This window comes from Rhinolophus sinicus, chromosome 13 (assembly GCF_057876585.1).
Source record: "Rhinolophus sinicus isolate RSI-liver-muscle chromosome 13, RSI-T2T, whole genome shotgun sequence".
Classification (NCBI taxonomy): domain Eukaryota; kingdom Metazoa; phylum Chordata; class Mammalia; order Chiroptera; family Rhinolophidae; genus Rhinolophus; species Rhinolophus sinicus.
The window spans coordinates 10,337,955-10,360,649 of NC_142513.1; the positions used below are offsets into that span (position 1 = coordinate 10,337,955).

The 22,695-nt window shown below is 49.9% G+C and overlaps 1 long non-coding RNA gene across 3 annotated transcripts in view; it reads left to right on the forward strand.

The window, feature by feature from the left end:
* Positions 1 to 4,310: 4,310 nt before the first annotated feature.
* LOC141568198 (uncharacterized) overlaps positions 4,311 to 22,695 on the forward strand; it is a 57,178-nt gene continuing 38,793 nt past the window's right edge. For all 3 annotated transcript variants that reach the window (XR_016018155.1, XR_012491244.2, XR_016018154.1), the window contains exons 1-2: positions 4,311 to 4,558; positions 7,683 to 7,765. This is a non-coding gene — a long non-coding RNA (uncharacterized LOC141568198). The remainder of the gene's footprint in view (positions 4,559 to 7,682; positions 7,766 to 22,695) is intronic.

Here is a 22,695-nt window from a genome sequence, read left to right on the forward strand (position 1 = left end):
GGGTCCAGGCTATCTTTATGAAGCTGCCTGGGTCCGTCTGCCCAGCCAGAGCAATCTCATTTCCCGGGCCGAGTTTGACCTGTAGACCTGTCTTGCTAGGGCTGACCCAGGCCTGCCTCCCTCCCTCTCCCTCCCTTCCCCGCCTTTCTTCCCCATTCTGAGCCATGATGCCCCCATCCAGTTCTGCCGATTCAGACCAGGGCCGCTTCTCTTTTAATCTCTTTTTCTTCAAAACTAACCTGTTCCAGAGTTCATCCTCTCAAAGAGATAGCCTCGTGTCTTGCAATGGTCCAGGTTTCAGACTCAACCAGTGAGTGAATCCTGGTGGGGTTTTGGCACAGTGGTGCACTGATTATTTGGAATTATCTGAGGCCTGTGCTTCGATCAAAGGAAAAATCACTCTACGGGAAGGACTGTCACCTTAATCTACATTTGGGGCCAACAGGGAGGATTTGATGCCTTCCTTCAGGTAAACACCTTTATAGGCAGCAACAATTTTTGCCAGTTTTGCATCCTGGGTGCCTGCACAGAGAAAAGTGAATTCTCCTGTAGTGATGGGCAGGGGCAGCTTGGGTTTCGAGCTGAGAAGTGAGGTCTCTGTGGTGTCGAGCAAATCACATTCCTTCTCAGACACAGAGCTGCACCTGCAAAGTAGGAGTGAAAGCCTGAGGCCTGCCTCTCTCTCCAGAAGGCCTTTCTTAGTTCCAAAGTGGAGCACGAATGGCTGCTCAGATCAAGAGGGGCATTTTATGGGAGACACGAGGTCTCAAACTGGTAGCCCATGGGCCAAAACATGGAATAGATGTGGCTTTTGTTTTTGTTTGTCCTGATACGGTGTTTTTATAATTTTGAATTAAGACATTCATGTTTAAGAACCAGCAGATTTCACTTCCAAAGTCTGATTTTGGGGTTTTGTGTGTGTGTGTGTATGTGTGTGTGTGTGTGTGTGTGTGTGTGAAAAGTCAGAAGCTCTGGTTGCACTTGCCTACATTCCCACCTGGAGACCTGTCGGCTGCAGCTGGGAAGTGCCCACAGCCCTTGAGTGAGCTCTCCAGTTCCCCACAGCCCCACCTGGCTCAGCACACTCCTTTACCTGATCTGCCCAGCTCTGGGATGGCCCTGTGCAGGCAAGCGTGCCCAGCACTGGCCTCTTGGCTGTCCAGGTCTTCAGCTCTAGAGTCACCATGCCGATATGGGCTGAGGGAGGACCTGGTGACCAGGAATCACTGTGCCTGCCCACAGAACAGCAAGGGGTGGGCAAAACCCTGCCGCTGACGAATCTCTCGGACCTTTGATTCTCTGCTCCTCAGGACAACAGCTGGGTCCCAATCCATCTGAGCCTCAGTTTGGCCAAAACTTGCACCTCTAACCACGTGCTCTGTGCCTGTCTGTTCCAGGGCTGGGCTGTATTCAGGGTAGTGAGGGCCTGGACTAAGACCTTTGAAATCAGAGACCTTTGCCTGCCCCCGTGGACTGCCAGGCTTCGGCACTTACTGAGTAGCCATCCCTAGGGAAGTCACCATCTCTCTCAGAGCCTCAGTTTCCTTCTCTGAGAAATGGAGACATTTATACTCACCTAGTCGATTGCTGGGGGTTCAACAGTCTCCAGGGCCTCAAATTTAACTTCCAGGGGATAAGTGTGGTTCCCTGTTTGTCCAGCAGGTGGCGCCAGGGATCGTGCAATGCTCAGAGATTACGGTTACCTGGACTCTAGTCTTGCCAGGTTGCCTGCCTGCTTCCAATCCAAACGCTGACTCCCAGCTGCCCACGTTTGGGGCTGGGATTGTCTTGACGATGAGCACCGGCCCTTTTAGGTTGGGCTCGGCCTGACTTGGTGTGACTATTCTCTCTCTCTCTCTCTCTCTCTCTCTCTCTCTCTCTCTCTCTCTCTCTCTCTCTCTCTCTCTCTCTCTCTCTCTCTCTCTCTCTCTCTCTCTCTCTCGATTATTGTCGTCGTTTCCCCTCCATTTTCTTTCTTTCCTAGACTTTCTATTTTTTCTTTGTCCCATAACATATCTGTGAGCTAGACTCTATAGTCTTTCCTTTTCTCTTTTGCGTGTTTCATTCTCTTCTTCTTTCTTCCATTGCAATGAGGTATATGAGAAGGCTGTGAAAGACCTTTGTAAACAGTAAAGTGAGGTGCTTGAGGGCGGTGACCAGGAGCCCACAACTACGCAGTAATGGGCACGACTACCCCACCTCTCGCGGAGACCACGACCTGCAGGTTAGCGCTGACCCCCAGGGGGCGCTCTGCGCCAGGATGTCCAGGCCCGGCCTCTGGGAGCAACTGAGGAGCCCTTGTTGTTAAGTCTCAGGAGCTTTGCGGCTATGGGGGGAGGTTAGTTTGAAAGCAGGCGCTTTATTTTCTGCTGGAATGGGACAAAAAGCCAATACACACATGGGTGCGTATTTGTCATGTAAATGCCAGTAAAATAAATCCAGCAGGTGCGACAACAAAGACATGGGTGAGCTATTCGGGGAAGGCCTCTCTGGGGCAAACCCTCGAATGGAGACCTAAGGAGAGACCATGGAGATGGCTGGTTCCAGGCAGAAGAGAAAGCAGGTGTAAAGGCCCGGAGGTGAGAAGAAGTGTCCTGGTGAGTTGGAGGAGCAGTGAGGAGGCCAGTGTATATTGAGCAGTGAGGGCGGGGGTGGGGAAGATATGCCATCAGAACCTGCAGGGACCAGGACACATAGGTGACTGGCGCGCTTTGCTTTTCATGCCTAGAATCGGGAAGGCATTGGAGGTGTTTGCACAAAGGACAGTTTTCCTATCTGTAAAACAGAGCAGTCATACACCCCTGCCCACTGGGCCTGCGCATTTGAGTGTTTTCAAAAGGAAGCTGGGAGTACTCTCCAGCACGGAAGTGCTGTTAGAATCTTTTATTTCTATAACATGTTGTGCTTTTCCTAGTGTGTTTTGTGAAATGTGCAGCATTATGATGACATTTCTGTCTTTTCTCTGCCCCCGCCTCTAGGTTGATTTCCAAAACAGGGGCTTCCGGGATCTTCCGCAGACAAAGCACGTGACTAAAGGGGGTGTTGCAGGCACTCAAAATGGTGAGGGGTGGGGAGAGAAATTCTCCTGGAGTCATCAAGTTACAACCCATAGACTGGGGAAGAGGGGGATCTGGTCCCTAGAGGTAATGAGGATAATTACTGTTCTTGCTGGGTATCACCCACACCTTCCCAGCAACGTCCTGGGCCATTACCCCCTTATAGGGACGAGCAAAGCCAGGCATAGTAACACACCTGTCCTGGATCTCATGCTGCTGAGGCTGTGGCCCACACCAGGTCACCGCCCCACTGCCCACACCCTCCCTCCTGCAGTCTGTCTGGGTGGCCCCATGCTCAGCCCAGGGGGTGAGTCATGGGGACGGGGCTGCCTCCAAAGGCATGTGACCTGTACAGTTGCACAGGGATCTTTGCTCAAAAGGCCCTCATGATTGACTTGGGGCTCTGATGTTGCAGTCTTGAACTTCTTAATAATTTTTTAACAAAGAACTCTGGATTTTTATTTTTCACTGGGCCCCACAAATTATGAAGGTAGTCTTGTATGAGGATGTAAGCCAATTACAGGATCCTGTCCCTTTTCCTGTGATTGGTGGATGTTGACCCACTTCTGACCAATGAGGTGCAGGCTTGTGCTCTGGGGGATTCTGGGAAAATCTTTCTTCCTGAAAAGAAAGGGTTTGTGAGGAACATTCCTTTTCAACCTGTGTCCTCTGCTTTCCTGCTTTGGGTATTGGACACGTGATACGTCTTTCCACAACTACTGCTACCATCCTGATCCAAGTCATCATCTTTTGCCTAGAATATTTCAGTCTTCTCCTCATTGATCTCCCTCTCCCACCCCAGGAAATCTGTTAGAATCTCAGTCAGGCCATGTCCCTCATCCCTTCTCTCTCAGAACCCTCAAGGGCTTTCCCATCTCACTTTGAGTAAAAGCCCAAGACCCTCCTATGAGATTCTACTGGACCTCTGCCCCACATCCTCCTTGACCTGCCCTGCTTCTCTCCCCATCACTCACTCGGTTCCATCTCCTCTGGCCTCACTGTTCCTGGAACTCACCAAGCAGCTGTCTCAGGGCCTTTGCATGAGCTGTTCCCTGTGCTGGGAATGCCCTTCCCTATGGATCCCCATAGCTCCCCACTTTTAGGTCTCTGTTCGGAGTCAGCAGCTCACCAAAACCTTCTCTAAAATTGCCACCCTCCCCGTGCCCTGTGCACCCACCTGTTCCCTGTGTTATTTTTCTAATATACTGTATAATATACTGAGTTATTCTTTATTGTCTGTTTTTCCCAGCCAGACGTCGGCTCCATGAGGGCTCCTCCCCCAGGAGTTGGGGCAGTTTGAGCACATGGCCACATTAATAAACAACGACCGGATAAGTGAATGACTCGATGGTGGGGTCCCTGACAACATGTGACCATGAGGGACGCCGCAGGGACCACACCAGGCTGACAGAGCCAAAGGAGGAGCCTGGGTGGGGAACCCATGACTCAGTGGAGCCCCTGCCAGCCCTGGCCCTCCTGCTCCAGTATTCTCCTTGAGGGAGGTAAGGAAGTACCCAGGCATGGGCACCTTCATTCGTTGCATCTCCTGTTATTGTGACTGAAATCCTCTCAGGTGGACAGTGGCCGGGATTTGAGCACAGGCTGTCTGGCTTTGGACCCGGTGGCCAGGGTTCCAGCTGGGGTGTGGCCCAGCGGCAGGTCCTTGGGTATATGTGGCGGGGATAGTTGGAGGCTCTGGCCTCGGCTCCTCTCCCTGGATCACCACAGCCACGCTTGGCTATGCTGCCTTCCTACCCAGAAGGCCTGAGGGGCTCCAGCAGAGGGCCCGGTCCCACAGGCCAATCCCTTGCAGGCAGGCCTTAGCTAGCCTCTGCCCAGCCTGCAGAGAGGGCACCCCCTGCTTCCCTTGCTGTTTGCCTTCCAGTACTTTTCAGGCCCAGGTTCCCAGTGCAGGGCTGAGTTCAGCCTCCAGATCTTTCCAGATCCTGTGTTCATGTCACCCTCTCTCCAATCAAAGCCTGCCCGTCCTCTGTCCCCGTCTTTCTGGCTCCGACCCTGCTCCCTGCTGAGGGAAACATGCATCATAGTGCCATAGGGGCCCGTGGGTAATGGGGAGACTCCCCCAGTTACCTATTTGTGCTTCATCAGAGCCCCCTGAGAGCTGTGGGGTGACGAATGGGGGCTTTTCAGACCCCAGGACAGGGCTGGGATGGGCTGTTCCAGGGACAGGAACACTGCAGGCCAACAGGCTGGAGGAAGGTAGTCCTGGGGGGGCTGACAGAAGTGCCACTCTCTTCTGGCTCTTGGCCCAAACAGCTTTTTGGAAAAGAAATAGGAATGGCCCTCGCAGGTGGGCCTTGTTTCCACAGTGTGTGGCCGACATTAGAGGATGATAAAGCTCCAGGCTGCTGGGAGCAGCCCATCAGGAGAGGGGAGGAGGCTCAGATGTGGGTGGCAGGGCTTCCCCTCCATCCATCATACCACCTACTGGCAGGGAACTGGCAGGGGGTGCTGGGTGCTGTTCCCTGGTGGGGTGTGTGTAGGAGAGGCTGTTAGATCTGTGTCCTCAGCAGCCAAGCCAGACCTGGGTCCTATTTGCATAGACTCGGCTATAAAACAGGATGGGGAACACCCTGCCACTGCCACCCTCACTCCCCTCCTCCGTTCTAATGGCGGAGGCTCAGAATATCTGACCTTACCTGATGGACATCTAGGGAAATCTAGCCTCCCTCCTCCCAATGCACCAGTGAGAGGGATCCTAGTGCTTCTGGGCCTGAAGAGCCAATATGATGTGTAGTGTTAACTGAACACCTACTATATGCTGGGAACGGTATTCACATGTACATGTCACCTCATTCCTCACTACAGCCCTATGAGGAGTGCTGTTATCACCACCATTCCACTGTGGTGAAGAAGGTAGAGGGGTGATGGGATTCACTGAGGGTCACGTGGGTAAGGAGCGGCAGAGCTGGGGTTTGAGGACGTGGTATTTGGTCCCAGGTCCTTGCTCTCAACTCCCAGGCCAGCCAGCGCTTCTGGAATGGGAGACACTGCCGCTGAGAACAGGCTCAGTCAGAGAGGGGAGCCCTAGGATACTTACCTCTTGGGGGGCTCCTGGCATATAGGAAAATGAAGATAGGCCAAAACAGGGTTATGAAAACCACGGGCTGGCTGAAATGTTGAAGTGGACAAATGAACACTGTCATAGTGCTGTTCAGAAAATAAGAACTACACTGATTTAGAAAACAAAACAAAACGATAATTCCAGGTGCACTCAGGCATGGGCACGGGGATGGGGGGAAGGTGGAGACGTAGGAAGGGCCTATAATGAAGTGTATGAGCTTTGTGGCTGGATTTCCTGGGTTCAAATTCCTGGGCAAATCACCTGACTTTTCTGTGCCTCAGTGTTCCCGTCTGTGGCATGGGCTCCTAGCAGCGTGTTCCTCACAGGGCTGGCAGTGGGGCTGGATACGTGAGTGCACGTAAAGCCTCTGATCTGTGCTGGGTCATGGGAACTGGTCAGGATTCGAGATGGTTAGTCGGTGGCATAGCCCACGGTTTCATTTGAACCCTAGGCCCAGCCTCATTTGGAGGAAACTCCAAAAGTCTTGGATTCGGGCCTTTTGTGAAGTGAGGCCCAGGATCCATGACAGGCTATGGCCCTGGGGACAAATTGTATCCATTTATTTTACAGAGGTGTGTTTGTCTGCATTTCCCACCTTAGTGCTCTCTCTGGGAAACCTCTGCTCCCAAAGGAGACTGCTCCCAAAATAAGGATGATTCCTTTTGCGGAGCAAATTAGGCAGAATGAATGCGGTTTGCTCAAAAGAGGGCCCATTCCAAACGAAGAGCGATAGAGGCTGAAGGATGAGGACTGCTTGGCTGAAGGGAAAGTAGGAGAAGGGTTTTGCTGACTGCACAGCACCCTTGCCACAGGCATAATCTCACCTCCAGCCAGCCGCAGGACGAAAGCCTGTGCCGGCTTTGACGCTAGCGCTCCTGGAGGCACCTTCAGGGTTGGACATGGCAAAGGGCAGAGAACACAGCCCCTGGGCATCTGGCCTCCACGTCCTGCCCAGGCTATCGGGGTCACCACCAGTGCCCCACAGGGACTTCAGCATGAACCCCTCATCAGGAGTCAGATGTGCCTTGGTTCAAATTCCAGCTCTGCCACTTATTGGCGGTGTGGTTTTAGGTATATGCATGACCACTCTGAGCCTCAATTTCCTCATCTGTAAAACGGGAATAAATAAAAGCACTTCCCTCCCAGGACGATTGTGAGACTTGAGGAGCTTATTATGTTAAAGTGCTTAACAAATGCCAGCCACATTTTAAATGCTCAGTGAATGCTACCTATTATTATTATTTCCTCCTTTGTTGAACAGAGAATAATTAATACATGCACATGTTTATCATGTATAGTACATACATTATACAAAAGAGCACAATGACTGAGTGCGGAGTGCTCAGTGAATGGTAGCGGTTCTTGGGGACGGGATCAGTTTGAACACCCTGATCCACAGTCAGGGTAGGCTGCTTTATGCTGCGTAACAAACAGCCCCCCAAGCTAAGAGGCCGTGCCCAAACGGTTGATTTCTCACTCAAAGCGCAGGTCTGCAGAGGGGTGGTTGGGCCCTGTGCTCAGTCTTCTCACTTGTGACCCAGGGTGAAGGAGCAGCCACCCTCTCTGATGTCACCACTGCCTTGACAAGAAGAAGACAGCGTGGGGCGGGGTCTCGCACTGGCAGGTAAGTGCCCCATCCTGTGGGTGACACCATCACTGTGCTCAAAGCCCATTAGCCAGACCTGCTGCAGCTCTGTGTATGCCTGGAGGGTGGACACCTCCAGTGACTTCCGGAGATTCCCCTAGGAACTGGAACTGGGTCACTGCCTCCAAGAACACAGCCCGCAGTGGATGACAAGAGTCCTGCTCCATCAGCAGGCAAGGAGGCCTGGAGGCCCCTCGGGTTTTCCTCACTCGTGAGTCGGGTTCAGCAATCGACACCTCTGCAGAGAACCTCCTGGCTTGTAGCTAATTCTCTCTCAGATCTTCTGTCCCAGATAATCCTTGTACTATCACAAAAATAACCTCGTGAGCAGGTAAAAACAGGATTTGTTTGATTCTGTAAGAATCGTGCTTCTGTCTACCTCTCAATTCCCAGAGAAACACGCTTGCTGTAGAAAAGGGTTTCTGTCTTAATTACAGCAATTAATAAATAATAGTCTCACTCATAGATGTATGAGTGTGTGTCTGTGTGTGTGTGTGGGGGGGGGGTAGTGTGTGTCTATGTGTATATATGTATGTATGCGTATGTGGATATGTGTCTACGTGAGTGTGTATATGTGTGTATATGTGTTTGTATATATGTGTGTGTGTGTGTGTGAGAGAGAGAGGGACTGTCTCCAGCCTTCCAAGCCCACACAATCCTCCCCGTCAGTGCTCTGGCCCTCAGAAGCCTGATTAAATACACACAGGGCCCCGAGGGCAGACATGGTAAAGGAACACTGCGTAGACTGTTTCTATTTCTGCTTGCTTTGGACAGTGAGCTCTTGAGTCTCCGTTCTGTACTTTAGGGACCAGCAGGTTGGGCAAAGGAAATTCCGAGTCACACACCGTTCAGCCTGGCTCTGGATTACCCCAGGGCTCCTCCCTGGCCATACAGGGCTCCCACATTGCAAGCTCCCCTCATAGAAGAGTAGGTGAAGGGGCTTCGTCTCTGGCCTCTTGCTTCATCCTTTTTATCTGGCTTCCCTGTCTTCTACCCATCATCCCCTATTCCTCATGCCAGGCTCCCTGGGCATAAGGAGCCATTCTCAGAGACCCGTGTTGTCATGGGAGGGGGGCCTGTCCCTTAGGTGAGTCTTAGCTCCTACACCTGGGGCCTTCGCTGACCACCTTGTCTGAGGTAGCCCCGGTCTCCTATGAGGTCACTTCCTATTCCATCACTCTGTACTATTTCCTTCCTTCCTGGGGTTTATAAAATCTGTGATCATCTTAGTCATGTGGTTATTGACTGTCTCCTCCCCCTAGAAAGCCAGCTTCATGAGAACAGGACTGTGGCTAGCTCAAGGCTGTGACTTCAGGACACAGCCCAGTGTCTAGCACACAGGGTACCTTTAATAAGCATTCAATGAGTGAGTGCGTGAAGAAATGAATGAATGAATGAATGAAAGCTCACCCTGGTACCATGAATAGACTCAGCTCAAGTCTTACCTGGCCCATGGCCCATTTCTTTCAGAGCCTGCCACCTCTGAGAACTAATGAAGAACTTATTTGTGCTAATGAATATGTATTAGTTTTTTCAAGACGAGATATACATATTGGATAAGAAATGTCTAGAAACTCAGGTTTTAATCCAGAGAAGTCACCCTAATAATGAGAATGTAAAATGTTAGCAATAAGGGGGCATGGACAGTGAGGGTATGGAGACCTGGAAAAGGCATCACACCCCGGACGTGTGAAGGCCTCCTGGATGCAGGGCGCGCGGCAGGGGATCTGTGCTGAGGAGTCAGCGCAGGCCCGGGCCACGTCCCAGCTCAGCCACCGCCTGAGTGTCTGACACTGGGCAAGTCACTTCCCCATGTCCTTGGCCTCAGTGTTCCTATCTGTAAATGGGGATTGTAACCCACACCCCACAGGGGTGCAAGGTTCTGATGATATGAATGTATTTCTCCTGTTTTGGAATTTACAAAGTCGTTGCTCACCAAACAGAAAGGGGTATAGTAATGAGCAAAAGTGATTCTACCTGTCACAGATGGGATATTTTTGGCTTTAAGAAACAGAAAACTCTAAAACAAGTAGCTAAATAATAAGGACACTTTGTTACTTCATAAACCCAGGAATCCAGGGGTATTCCAGGCAGCTCTGGCTTCGGCTAGCTCAGAGGCCGTGGCTCATCGAGGACCCAGGTTCCTTCCATCTTCCTACTGTGCTATCTTCCCGTGCTGGCTTGATCCTCTGGTTTTCATCCTGCTGGTAGCAGGAGGCGTGCACAGCTCCAGGTGTCACATCCTCATGCAACAATGCCCAGAGGCAGACAGAGAAGAAAAACATGTGTTTCCTCCTATTGCCCCTTTAGGAGATGCAGGAAACCTTTCCCAGAAGCCCCAGCAGATTTTCTCTCGTGTTCCTTTGGCCAAAACTGCATCCCTTGCTTGTTCCTAAGACCAATTGTGGGCGGAATAAACAGACTGGTCATGGATTTTCCACCAGAGAGGTACACCCCCTGGAGACATGGTAGAAATAGGGGTGTTCCGGCTTATCTCAATGATTGGTGACATTGAGGAGGGTAGGGCCAAGAATGTGGGACGTCCCATAACATTTAGGACAGTCTACAAAAGACAAACTGGTCATTCACATTGTGAAGAGCCATTTTAACCCTCTTAGCCTACAACCTGTGTCGACTTTATATCAAAACAAAATATTTCTGCAAGATTTTAATGTATATACCTTTTGTAATGCATCTTCTATATTTAGGTATCTCTTTCACACTTTTACGTATCTGCCCTTCTGCTGTGGGGCGACTCCTGATCTGACTTCTCTCACATCCAAACTTACTCTCCAGATGTCGGCCAAGATCTAACTATTCACGTTTCCTCATGTGTCTGTGCCTGTTCGTTTGCCTACTGAAATGTGATTTGTTTTACTACAAACTATTTTCCTTTTATTTCTTTTCTGTAATCCAGTTAGCACATTATAATGGGTCTTTAAGTACGTGTGATGTTATAGGTTAATTATTTATGACTTTCATTTCAAAGCAGTGGAAAGGTCATTGAGTACATTTCATCTCTGGAGAGGTCATCGGGTCTGACGGGATGGAGAGCCACTGGCTTTCATCCATCAAGAGTCGCATCCCGGGGCTGGGAGGACAGCCTGCGTTCCGAAACATGTGGCTTCCTGGCACCTGAACCACATCAGCGTTGAGTTGAGATTAAAGGCTGAGAAGGCTATTGGCTTGGCTCTCATGGCGTCAAACAGCCCCTTAGCTGCCACGGGGTCACAGTGGATATCTGGGAAGGGTGCCAAGAAGGCCACTGAGGCAGGGCTGGGTTTGCATTTAGCCCTGAGCTCCAACAGTGGAAACCCACCACACTCATGGCCTGCCAGCCATTGGTCATAGAATTGCATCAATTTAACCTGGGAGAGAATTTGCTGGTGGGAATGAAAGATTGGTTTATCTCTTTGAGTACAACTCAGAGAAGACAGAGGGTGGGTAAGATGTGACCAATACCCAACAGAGATGGATGGTTCGGGAAGAGGCAATCCCCTGCATTCATTCATTCAGCCATCGAGCTAACATTTACTGAGCATCGACTAGATACCAAGAATCATTTCCCAGATGTGAACGTTTGAGAGACATCCGACCTGTAGGGGCTTCCCCTTAGTCTTTCCCATTTTCTCATAGCTAATGAGGAGCTAGACGGGGGTTTTGTTGAAATGATGTTTAACTAGAGGAAAAGGGGAAGTTTTGATAGTTGCTTTATTAAATTTAAAAACAAAATAGAATTTCTTTTTCCTCTCTTTTAAAAAAGACTTTTATTAAAGTATAGCTAGCATACAACATTATATTAGTTTCAGGGGTACACAATAGTTATTCAACATTTATATACCTAAAGAAGTGATCACCATGAGAAGTCCGGCAACCATCTGACACCGTACCACACTATCACAATATTACTGACTATATTCCCCATGCTGTACGTTACATCCCCATGATTTATTTGTTTTATACCTGGAAATCTGGACCTCTTGTTCCCCTTCACCTTCCCCCACATTTTTAAATTTTTCAGTTACATTTGACATTCAGTACTTATATTAATTTCAGGTGTACAGCATAGTGGTTTGACATTTGTATAATTTAAGAAATGATCCCCCTGACGAGTCTAGTGCCCACCTGGCACCATGTGTAGTTATTACCATATTATTGCCTGTATTCCCTATGCTTTCCTTTATATCCCCACGACTATTTTGTAACTATCAGTTTGTACTTCTTACCCCCTTCACCTTTTGCACCCTGTTCCCCAAACTCCTCCTATCTATCACCCCAACAAATCTACTCCCCATCTAATACATAGTGATTACAATATTATTGACTATATTCCTTATGCTATATCCTATATCCCCATGACTACTGTGTAACAATCAATTTGTACTTTTTTTAAAAAAGATTTTATTGGGGAAGGGGAACAGGACTTTGTTGGGGAACAGTGTGTACTTCCAGGACTTTTTCCAAGTCAAGTTGTTGTCCTTCCAATCTTAGTTGTGGAGGGTACAGCTCAGCTCCAGGTCTAGTTGCCGTTGTTAGTTGCAGGGGGTGCAGCCCACCATCCCTTGCAGGAGTCGAACTGGCAGCCTTGTGGTTGAGAGGACGTGCTCCAACCAACTGAGCCATCCGGGAGTTCAGCGGCAGCTCAGCTCAAGGTTCAATCTTAGTTTCAGGGGGCACAGCCCACCATCCCTTGCGAGAGTTGAGGAATTGAACCGGCACCCTTGTGGTTGAGAGACAACTAGACCATGTGGGGATTGAACCGGCAGCCTTTGGAGTTAGGAGCATGGAGCTCCAATCTCCTGAGCCACCATGCTGACCCCCCAATTTGTACTTTTTAATCCCTTCCCCTTTTACAGTCATCCCCTACCCCCCTCCCGTCTGGCAACCATCAAAATGTTCTCTGTATCTATGAGTTTGTTTATTTTGTTCTTTAGATTCCATATATACATGAAATCTCATTGCATCTGTCTTTCTGTGTCTGACATACTCCACTCAGCACAATTCCCTCCGGGTCCTTCCATGCCACCACAGACAGCAAGAACCCATTCCCTTCTATGGCTGAGCAATATTCCATTGTATATATGTACCACCTACTCTTTATCTGTTCATCCATCGACAGACACCCAGGCTGCCTCCACATCTTGGCCATTGTAAACAATACTGCAATGAACATATGGATGCACACGTCTCCTCAAAGTAGCGTTTGAGTCTCTTCAGATAAATACCCCGAAGTGGGCTTACTGGGTCCTTCATTGGCTCTTGTTATAGCCTTTGTTTTAAAGTCTATTTTGTCTGGTATAAATATTGCTACCCCAGCTTTTTGTTGTTGTTGTTGTTGTTGTTTTCATTTCCATTTTCATGAAATATCTTTTTCCATCTCTTTACTTGCTATCTGTGTGGGTCTTTCAATCTGAAGTGAGTCTCTTGTAAGCAGCATATTTAAGGGTTTTGTTTTCTTATCCATTCAGCCCTCCTATGTCTTTTGATTGGAGCATTTAATACATTTACATTGAAAGTAATTATTGATAGATATGTAGCTATCGCCATTTTATTATTCATAATTTTGATCTTTTTTTTTTTTCTACCTCGAAGAAGTCCCTCTAACATTGCTTGTAATACTGGTTTAATGATGATGATCTCCTTTAACTTTTTCTTGTCTGGAAAACTCTTTTATCTGTCCTTTGATTTTAAATGATAGCTTTGCTGGGTAGAATAATCTTAGTTGTAGGTCCTTGCTTTTCATCACGTTGAATATTTTGTGCCAATCCCTTCTGGCCTGCAAAGTTTCTGTTGCGAAATCAGCTAACAATCTTATGGGAGCTCCCTTATAAGTTCTTAGTTGCCTTTCTCTTGCTTCTTTTAAGATTCTCTCTTTGTCTTTAACCTTTGCCATTCTAATTATAATGTGTCTTGGTGTGGGCCTCTTTGGGTTCATCTTGTTTGGGACTCTGCACCTCCTGGATTTGTATGCCTATTTCCTTCACCATGTTAGGAAAGTTTTCAGTCATTATTTCTTTTTTTTTTTCTTTTAATTTATTGGGGTGACAATTGTTAGTGAAATTACATAGATTTCAGGTGTACAATTCTGTATTACATCATCTATAAATCCCATTGTGTGTTCACCACCCAGAAACAGTTCTTCCATCACCATATATTTGATCCCCCTTCCCCTCATCACCTACCCCCACCCCCTTACCCTCTGGTAACCACTAAACTATTGTCTGTTCATTATTTCTTCATAGATTCTCAATCCTTTGCTTTCTCTTTTCTCCTTCTGGTACCATGTGATGCAAATGTTGTTATGCTTGATGTTGTCCCAGAGGTCTCTTAAACTATCCTCATTTGGGGGGGTTCTTTTTTCTTTTTGCTGTTCCAATTGGGTGTTTTCTGCTACCTTGTCTTCTAAATTGCTCACTCAGTGCTCTGCTTCATCTAGAGCAGGGGTGTCCAAACTGTGGCCCGCGGGCCAACTGCAGCCCATGATCCATTGTTAATTGGCCCGCAGCAAATTCCAAAAATATATTTTGTTTACTTAAATAAACCAGGTGAGGCAATACATCCTTCACCTCGAGTGAGTGGTCCGGCTGTTTGTGTATTTTACTGCATATGGCCCTTGGTGAAAAACGTGGAAAAAAGTTTGGACACTCCTGATCTAGTCTGCTGGTGATTCCTTCTAGTGCATTCTTCATTTCAGTTGTTGTATTCTTCTCTTCTGACTGGTTCTTATTTTTATTTATTTATTTATTTTTTCAAAGTTTCTATGTCCTTTTTTATGCTTGCTGTCTCTTTGTTGAAGTTCTCACTAAGTTCCTTCAGCACTCTTATAATCATTGTTTTGAACTCTGTATCTGGTAGGTTGCTTGCCTCCATTTTGTTCAGTTCTTTTTCTGGAGTTTTCTCTTGTTCTTTCATTTGGGATGTATTTCTTTGTTTCCTCATTTTGGCTGCCTCTCTGTTTGTTTCTATGTATTAGGGAGATCTGCTACGTCCACCAGTCTTGGCCCAGTGGCACAGTCTCCCTGGTCACCTGCACTGGGTGTTCCAGGAGTGTCCTTTGTGTGGATTGTGTGTGACCACCTATTATAGTCGAGCCTTGGTTGCTATTGGCACATCAGTAGGTGGGATTGACCCTCAGTCTGATTGGCTGTGAGGTTTGGCCACATCCATAGCTTATTGGCTGCTGTGCAGTGGGTTTATCCAACTGAGTGGGATTTGCCCCAGTGGAGTCTGGTGCCTGTTGAGACTGCCTTTTGGGTGTGCCACTTGTGGGGCTAATTGGACAGTGTTCTGCTGTGGTATGAAGCCAACTTCTGAGTATATTGGTTCTGGGGCCTCTTGTGAGGGGCTCTGGTGCAGGCCCAGGTCACTCACTGCCTGTGACCAGCTAGGGACTACCTGGTAAGAGCTATAAAGAGATCCAAGGTTGTTCGCTGCCTGTACGAACCCTGGAGGTACATGGGAGAGGCCACGCTGTGAACCGAGGACATCTGCTACCAGTACTGGGCCTGGGGCAGCTCCGCAAAAAGCCAGGACACTCTGAGGCCTGCTGCCTCCTGCCAGCTCCCTTAAGGTTCAGCCACTGATAAAGTCTCGTGCAGTATGTAAGTTGAGTGAGACGGGGTCTCAGGGAATCACTACCATGGGAAGACTTGTGGTCACCAGGTTAATGTAAACTCTGGTTTGGTGCCAGTGCTGAGCCTGAAGCTCCTTAGCAAAAGTCTCAGAGCGCATGGAGGCCAGTCACTGCCTGCACCTGGGGTCTGTCAGACTTGGACAGTTTCCCAAGAAAGAGAACAATGCAGGCAGGGCTGGCTGCTCTTGGAGAAAGTGCCTCTGCCGTTGGGGGAGTTGGGTGGGGCAGGGTTCCAGTGAGTCAGCAGGGTGAAGCTGCAGAGTTCACCAGATGAATCAGATTCAGATTTGTCCGTAAGTGTAGGGAGAGGACTCCACTCAACAAAGATGGTGTCAGCCTGTCAGCTGCATGGAATACCCCTCACAGGGAAAATGCTGACTGTCCTCCAGCCCTTGTTCAGAAGCCACACAACTCAGTCTGCCCCCCATATGTCTCCAGCACCCTGGAGTTACTGTCCCTCTGCTGGAGCCCAAGGTGAGTGCCTGGGAGTGAGAGAGTTTGTGCGCGGGCTCTTTAAGAGGATGCCTGGGTTTCCTGCTGCCTTCCATCCCACCCAGATGGTCGAAATCCCCAGTTTTTCACTGCTAGATGTTGTGGGGACTCTTCTTCCAGGCACCAGTACTCTGGGCTTGGGAGTCCAGTGTGGAGTTGTTGTCCCTTGCGCCTCTGGGGGGAACCTCCACGGCTGAGAGGTTGCAGCTGCAGAAATGAACTACCCCCTTAGGGCTGGGGAACAACAGGAAGAAGTTGTAATTATTAAAACGGAAGCTTGGAAGGATCTTGCAGAACTGAAACTGTGGGGCTGAAAATTATCTAGCACTGGCTGGTTGACGCTGGTATGTCTAAGGGCACTAAAAACAGTAAAACAAATAGGAAGAAGCAGCAAAGCAGGGACAGGACACAGACAAGAAAGAGAAAATTCTTTCTTCCTCCCCCCATTTCCGTGTCTCCCTCTAGCCCTCACTGTTGGCAAACCCCAACAGGGAATGCTAGCAAAGCCAAAATGTGGTTTGGAGAGACAGTGCAGTGTCACAAAGCAGCACATGGAGGGTGGGATTTTAATTGAGAGACAATAGCTAAAGAACTGGTAAAAAAAGCAAGATACTCCTTTTCCAGTCATCTCCAGGCAAAGAATTTAGAGCTGGAAGACATAGGGAGCGTATCACTAGGGATGTTTTGCGGCTTGTAGATTCCATGGTAAGATTCAGTTTCCTCATCTGTAAAACGGTAATAAAAGTAATGGTAATAATACTACTACATCTGTTAATGAGTATATTTGGTTGCACTTCGTCTTGACACCCAAAGACAGAACCCAGTACAACCGGCTGCTGGTGGTCAGATCCACACGGATTTATGATGCTAACTGGCTCTAACCTGTGCCAGCAGGTGAGAGCGCTGTTCTCACCCACACCCCCCGTCCCAGTCTTGGGTCTGACCGTGTTATCCAGCTAATGTTACTGCCCTTCTCCTCAGTTACTCTCACGGTGTCTGAGCTTACCCAGGCAACCGGTTTCTTCCCTTATCTGTTCTCTGTAAGCATCCTGAGGACCTTGTCCATTTTGGTCTCCAGAGCCTGGTACCCAGAAGGTGCCCAACAAAGATTCTATCCAGAACTGCATTTAATCTTCAATCACCTGGCTGGTCATGTTATCCCCAATGACAGGTGAGGAAGCTGACGCCCAGAGGGCTTAAGTAACCTGCCTGATGTCACACACTAATGAACGTGCGCAGCGGGGCTTCAAAGCTAGCTCTCTCATACTGTGCTCTTGCTACAGTATCCTGCTTGCCTGCCTTGCCTTCCTGGAGCCTCTTCTTAGGCCAGTTGCCCCCAGTTCACAGAGGGCCCGTTCCATCCCTGACAGCACAGGAGTTTGATTGAGACACAAGTCCAGTATCCTCTTAATTTTGATAATTGAACGAAGGACGTAAATCTAGCAATATGTTTGTGGTCAGCTGCCCCATTTCTTTTCCTGAGAAGCAAATTTATGGGCCATCCACGTTCAGGAGTGATTATTCTTGTCTTTTATAGTGTTAAGGTTCCTTTATTTTCCCCCAATAAATCTAATTTATATGGACTGGCATATCAAACAGTGCATTTCCTTGCCGTCTGGAGTCCATGAATGATTCACAGTGCTTTCAGAAACTTGAGGAAATTAAGGTTTTGCATAATGCAAATCAGGAAGAGAAGGTGTTTGCTTTGCCTCACTGTGGACGCACTTTGAGCAAGGAAAACCAGGAGAAATTCTTTTTCCTAGGACAGAGAGAGGTCTGCTTGGTATGCAAAAGAGCAGTTATTTGCAACACAAGAGCTGGGAACCCTGGTTAGCAAAGCACACAGTGACTGTTTGATTTGCAGCTTTAAAGAATTTAAGGATGAATAAAACATTGAAAAAATTTTCTAAGAACCATTGTCAGACAGTATAAGATCTAAGTATTTTGGGGAAACAAGCAAACAAAAGGTTGTATCTGTGATATTCCAGCTCCAGGCCCTGGGAAACTGGGTTTGGTTTTGAATCCTTTATGCTACCTGGAATTTTCTCCCACCAACTTTATGCCTCTCCAAATCTTCTCAGTCCCAACTCAAGTCCCCTCTTCCAGGAAGTCCTCTCTGCTTACCCCAGCCCACTTATCCCAGCTCCTTTGTCTGACCTCCAGCTCACTCATTCATTCAGCAAGTATTTACTGAGCATCTACTATATGCCAGGCACTCACTGTTCTAAGACTGTGGGACAGATCAGCCCTTAAAACAAAAATCCCTGCCCTCTTGGAGCTGATGTTTTGGTAGGGAGTAAGCGATAATAAACAAAATAGAGAAGCTAGTATTATATTAGAAGATGCTAAGTGCTGTGGAGCAATGAAAGCCGCAGTGGGAAGATAGAAAATGCCAGGAGTTGGCGATGGTTCGCAGTGTTAGGTCAGAGAAGGACTAAGTGGTGACATTTATATAGACACCTGAAGGAGGTTAGGGGTGAGACGTGAAATACGAGTATATCTGGGGAAGAGTGTTCCAGGGACAGGAAGAGCAGGCATCCTGGTCAGTCCTGAGACAGAAGTAAGTGAGGGGGACAATGGTGAGTGATGAGTCCAGACAAGGAACAGGCCAAGGTCATGCAAAGCCCATTCATTCATTCTTTCATCATCCATCCATTAATCTACCTAATCCATTCGACAAACTCTTCTATAGCCTGACTATGTGCCAGGACTTGCTGTTCTAGAGCCTGGAAATCTAGCCGTAGATATGACAGGCCAGGTCTCTGTTCACATGGGGCTCACATTCTGGTGGGAAAATAGAGACTAAGCAAATAAATGTAAGAAGGAGGTAATTTCAGAGAGTGATAAGGAGACATAACAGGGTGACGCGGTAGAGAAGGTGGCAGGACATCTAATCACCATCACCGTCCAGGCAACGATCTTGGCAGAATTCTCTCAAGTGACTCTTGCCTTCTCCCTACACCTATTTAACAGATGGGAAAACTGATGCTTTGTAAGGGCAGGGATCTGGCTTTTGCTTCTTGGCCTCTGTCCCCACAGTCTGGGAATCTGGGGTAGTAGAATGAATTTCCTTCCCCTCACCGGCCCAGCGCGATGCTGTGGGGACGTTCTTAGGTGAGCAGCACCCTGTGACGTCTTCTACCCGGGAGGGCTGTGACCAGACCCTGGTCCTGCGCTGGCTGCACCTCAAGAGGCAGCTGGATTCTGGGAGTGGAGAATCCACAGCCAGACTAGGGGACCCCTCACACTGCAGACACGGGGTGAGTGGCTTGAGGGCTCTCTGGGAGCACGAGGCCCGGCCTCTTTTCCTGTCCCCAGTGGGCTGGTGGCGGTGCAGTCAGCAGGCTCAGGGCAGCGGGCAGGGGCCCGGCTGAGGAGTGGAGGGCAGAGCAGGCTGTGTCGGGCTCTGCCGCCCCAGCTCTGCCGCAGGCCGACAGGAGGCTCTCTGGGCAGCTGCTCTCCTGGCTGCGGGAACCTCCTGGGCTCCTGCTCCCGCTTTCACTACCTGCACCCACTGTTCACACAGCCATAGGATTCCCCGCTCAGAACCTCCCATGGCTCGCATGGCACCCAGGGAGAGCCCAGGCCTGAGGGGACACACCAGTGACCACGTCCTCTGAGCCAGGCCGTGCCAGGCACTCCCACCACCGTCACAGTAATCCTACAACTAGCTTTGAGTGGGGACTGTTGTCATCCCCACTTCTGACTGGGGAGTCCCCATGGTGTTTGTCCAATGAAGGAATGAATGAAGGAATGAATGAACAGTGGGTGACCACCCCTTTCTCCGCTGCCCCGGGGTCTCGTGAGGGCGCAGAGGAGGCCTTGTGCCAGGCCCGGTCGGGTCAGCAAGGGCTCTTGGTCCAGCAGCGATACCCTCCTGCCCTTCACCACAGGGGCTGGGTGTCACTTTAGAATGGATGGCCCTGCTCCCGCGCACCAGGCCGAGGGACAGTCCAGCCCACTGGGGGTTCCCATCACTGTGGCTTCAGAAGGTGGGGGGCAGAGAGAAAACCCATGTGGTTGTCATGGGTAGAGGATGGACAGGGCTCAGAGGGACCCCGGCCGCAGGAGGGAGTGGTGCCAACCAGAAGCTGTTTGTCCAGGGCTGCTCCAGGCACCTGGTGTGGATGTGGCCGCGGGTCCACACTGGCCGGCCAGGCCAGCTTGGTGGACATCTGTCTGGCCATCTCCCCCATTTTCATGTGAAAGGCAGGAACGACATAGCATGGGGGCTGGGGGCTGCCATCTGCTCCTGGGAGGGCATTGTGCTGAGAGCCACGTGTCCCAGGACAAGGGTGGCGGGGCTGGCGGGGGCAGAGTGTCAAGGAGAAGAAGGAAACCAACAGAAGGTGCTTTCAGGAGGGTGGGCCTGAAGGGCAGGGCTGTTCTGGGCTGCTGTCACCATCTGTGCCCGTGCCCTCAGTCCCGCTCAGACGGGCCCCCTCCCTGCCAGGACCACGGTGCTGCTGGGCAGCAGGCGCCCAGCCCTCCTCCGCTGGCAGCCACATAGCAGCATTGGAACCAGCTCCCTCTGGCCCGCAGTCTGCCCCCCAGGCCCTCCTGCCTCAGTCACTTGTGGCCAAAGTGTTGGGGATGGTCCCAGGCTGCACCTGCTCAGGGGCCAGGAGCTGTTCCCCTGCGAGTCTCCCTTTGGTGCTGACCCCCGTGGGCCTGGACACCTCGACACTCCAACCAGACATGGCCCAGGACGTGGATGCAGGGAGGGGCCCTTCCAGGATCCAGAAGGAGGGGACGGTTCCACTGTGCTCTGACAGTGACACTGCAGACCCACAGCTCCAGGGAGGAGACGTCCCGGTTGTCTCTCCCAGCGGGGACTCTGAGCACTGGGGCAGACTGTCCGCTGGGTGCAGGAGCCCCCACGTCAGGACGCCCCACGGCCTCACTGCAGATGCCTCTCTGAGCCTGAACCTGACAGTGATTCCTTTTCCTTGGTTTAGGGGAAACTTGGCGTGTCCCCTTCTGAGCAGTTCTGGGGCTGGGGAGGAGGCGGGCTGTCGGGAACAAGCATGTGTCTGAACAGCTGCCCGCAGGGAGCAGAACCTGCAGGAGAAGCTGCAGGGTTTGTCTGGTGACTGGGCAGGAGGGTCCCCCATACACACACTCACTGCCATCAGAGGTGACAAAGGAGGGGACCATTCGCACTGGGCCCCAGCAGGGCAGCCCGGGTTGATTCAGACATGCTGGGAACTGAACTGGAGGGAAACGCCAGGCCACCCTTTCCTGCAGAGCCGTTTTCATTTTTCTCCCCTCCACATCCACCCGACCGAGCTCACTCAGAGGGAGTGCACGGATATTCTGTTTGTAATTTAAAAGTAATTTAATTATTTGCTGAAAATGAGGTTCCAGAATTAATATTGAAATGAATCTAGCTGTGTGTGCCATACAATGTCTTTTCTCCCTGCCTGTTAGAAGATCGGGAGGGTGGAAGGAGAGAGGCCCCAAGAGGAAGCATGAGGTTCCTTCCTGGGCAGCCATCACAGCAGCCATAGAGCTGGTGTGGGGGACACAGCCCAGGACACCCCCAGGCCCCGAGCACCTCGAGGGTCTGGGTAAGACCAGGAAGAGCAGAGTTTCAACAAGACAGCAGGAGTTGAAACTTGCTCTGCCACTCAGCAGCTGTGTGACTACGGGCAAGATACCGCACCTCTCTGAGCCTCACTTTCCTCATGTGGAAAATAAGGAGGACAGTGGTCTTTCCCTCATAGGACTATGGGAGGATTCCAGAATCTCCTTGAGGTCTGGACTCAAATGACACCTCTGAGTGAGGCTGTGCCTGGTCACCCATTGAAAAAAAAAATCCCAACCCAGCCCCTTGCCACATTCTTTCCTTCTTGTCCCCTCAGCTCTCTTCATGGCACTTGGCACCATCGAACACACATGTACTTTATTTCTCTCTTGCTCTGTCTGGTTTCCACCATGAAAATTTAAAGTCCTGGAATAAGGGGATTTTCATCTGTTTGGCTCGTTGCTTTACTCCTAGAATTCCTAATAGCGGTGGCACCTAGTAGGTGCTCAGTAAAGACTTGTTTGGGAGAAATAATGAATGAATGAATGAATGAATGAATGAATGAATGAATGAATAGGATGTGGAGCCCTCAGAGTGGTGACTGCATACAGGAGGCTCCACCCCAGTGTTAACCATGCTGCCCACCACCATCCTGCTGTCCGTCTCCATTCTTTTTCTTCCATTCATTTATTCAACAATCATCTGTTGGCCCCCTAAGTGGCAGGTGTCATTTCTAGGCACTGTGTGAATACAGCAGTAGAGGAAAAAAAGCCTTACATTCCGGCCCTCTTGGAGTTTACATTTCAGTGACAGGAGAATGACATTGAACAAGTATATGATTAAGTATAAAATGTAATGTTAGATTGGGATAAATCTTAGGAAGAAAGAACATGTCAGGGAAAGGAAATGGAGTAACGGGGCTGCTACGTCAGCAAGGGATTTCAGAGGGGACCTGAGGACAGTGTGACCTGTGCTCAGAGACCTGGAGGAGTTGGAGGAGCCAGTTAGATATGGACATGGGGCAGAGGGCTCTAGGCAGAGGGCAGAGTGTGGGCAGTGTATAGGTGGCACCACTTGGAGAGTCAGAGGAGCTCGGGGTTGGCATGGCAGGTGCCAGGTGGACAGAGGAGTGGGAGATGCGAGGTTGGTGTCCTGCCCTGGACCTGGGTGAGGGGTTTGGTTTCTACTATGAGTGTAATGACAGTCGGGATGTCCCAGAACAGGACGGACCTGAGCAATGTTTTAAATCCCCCTGGG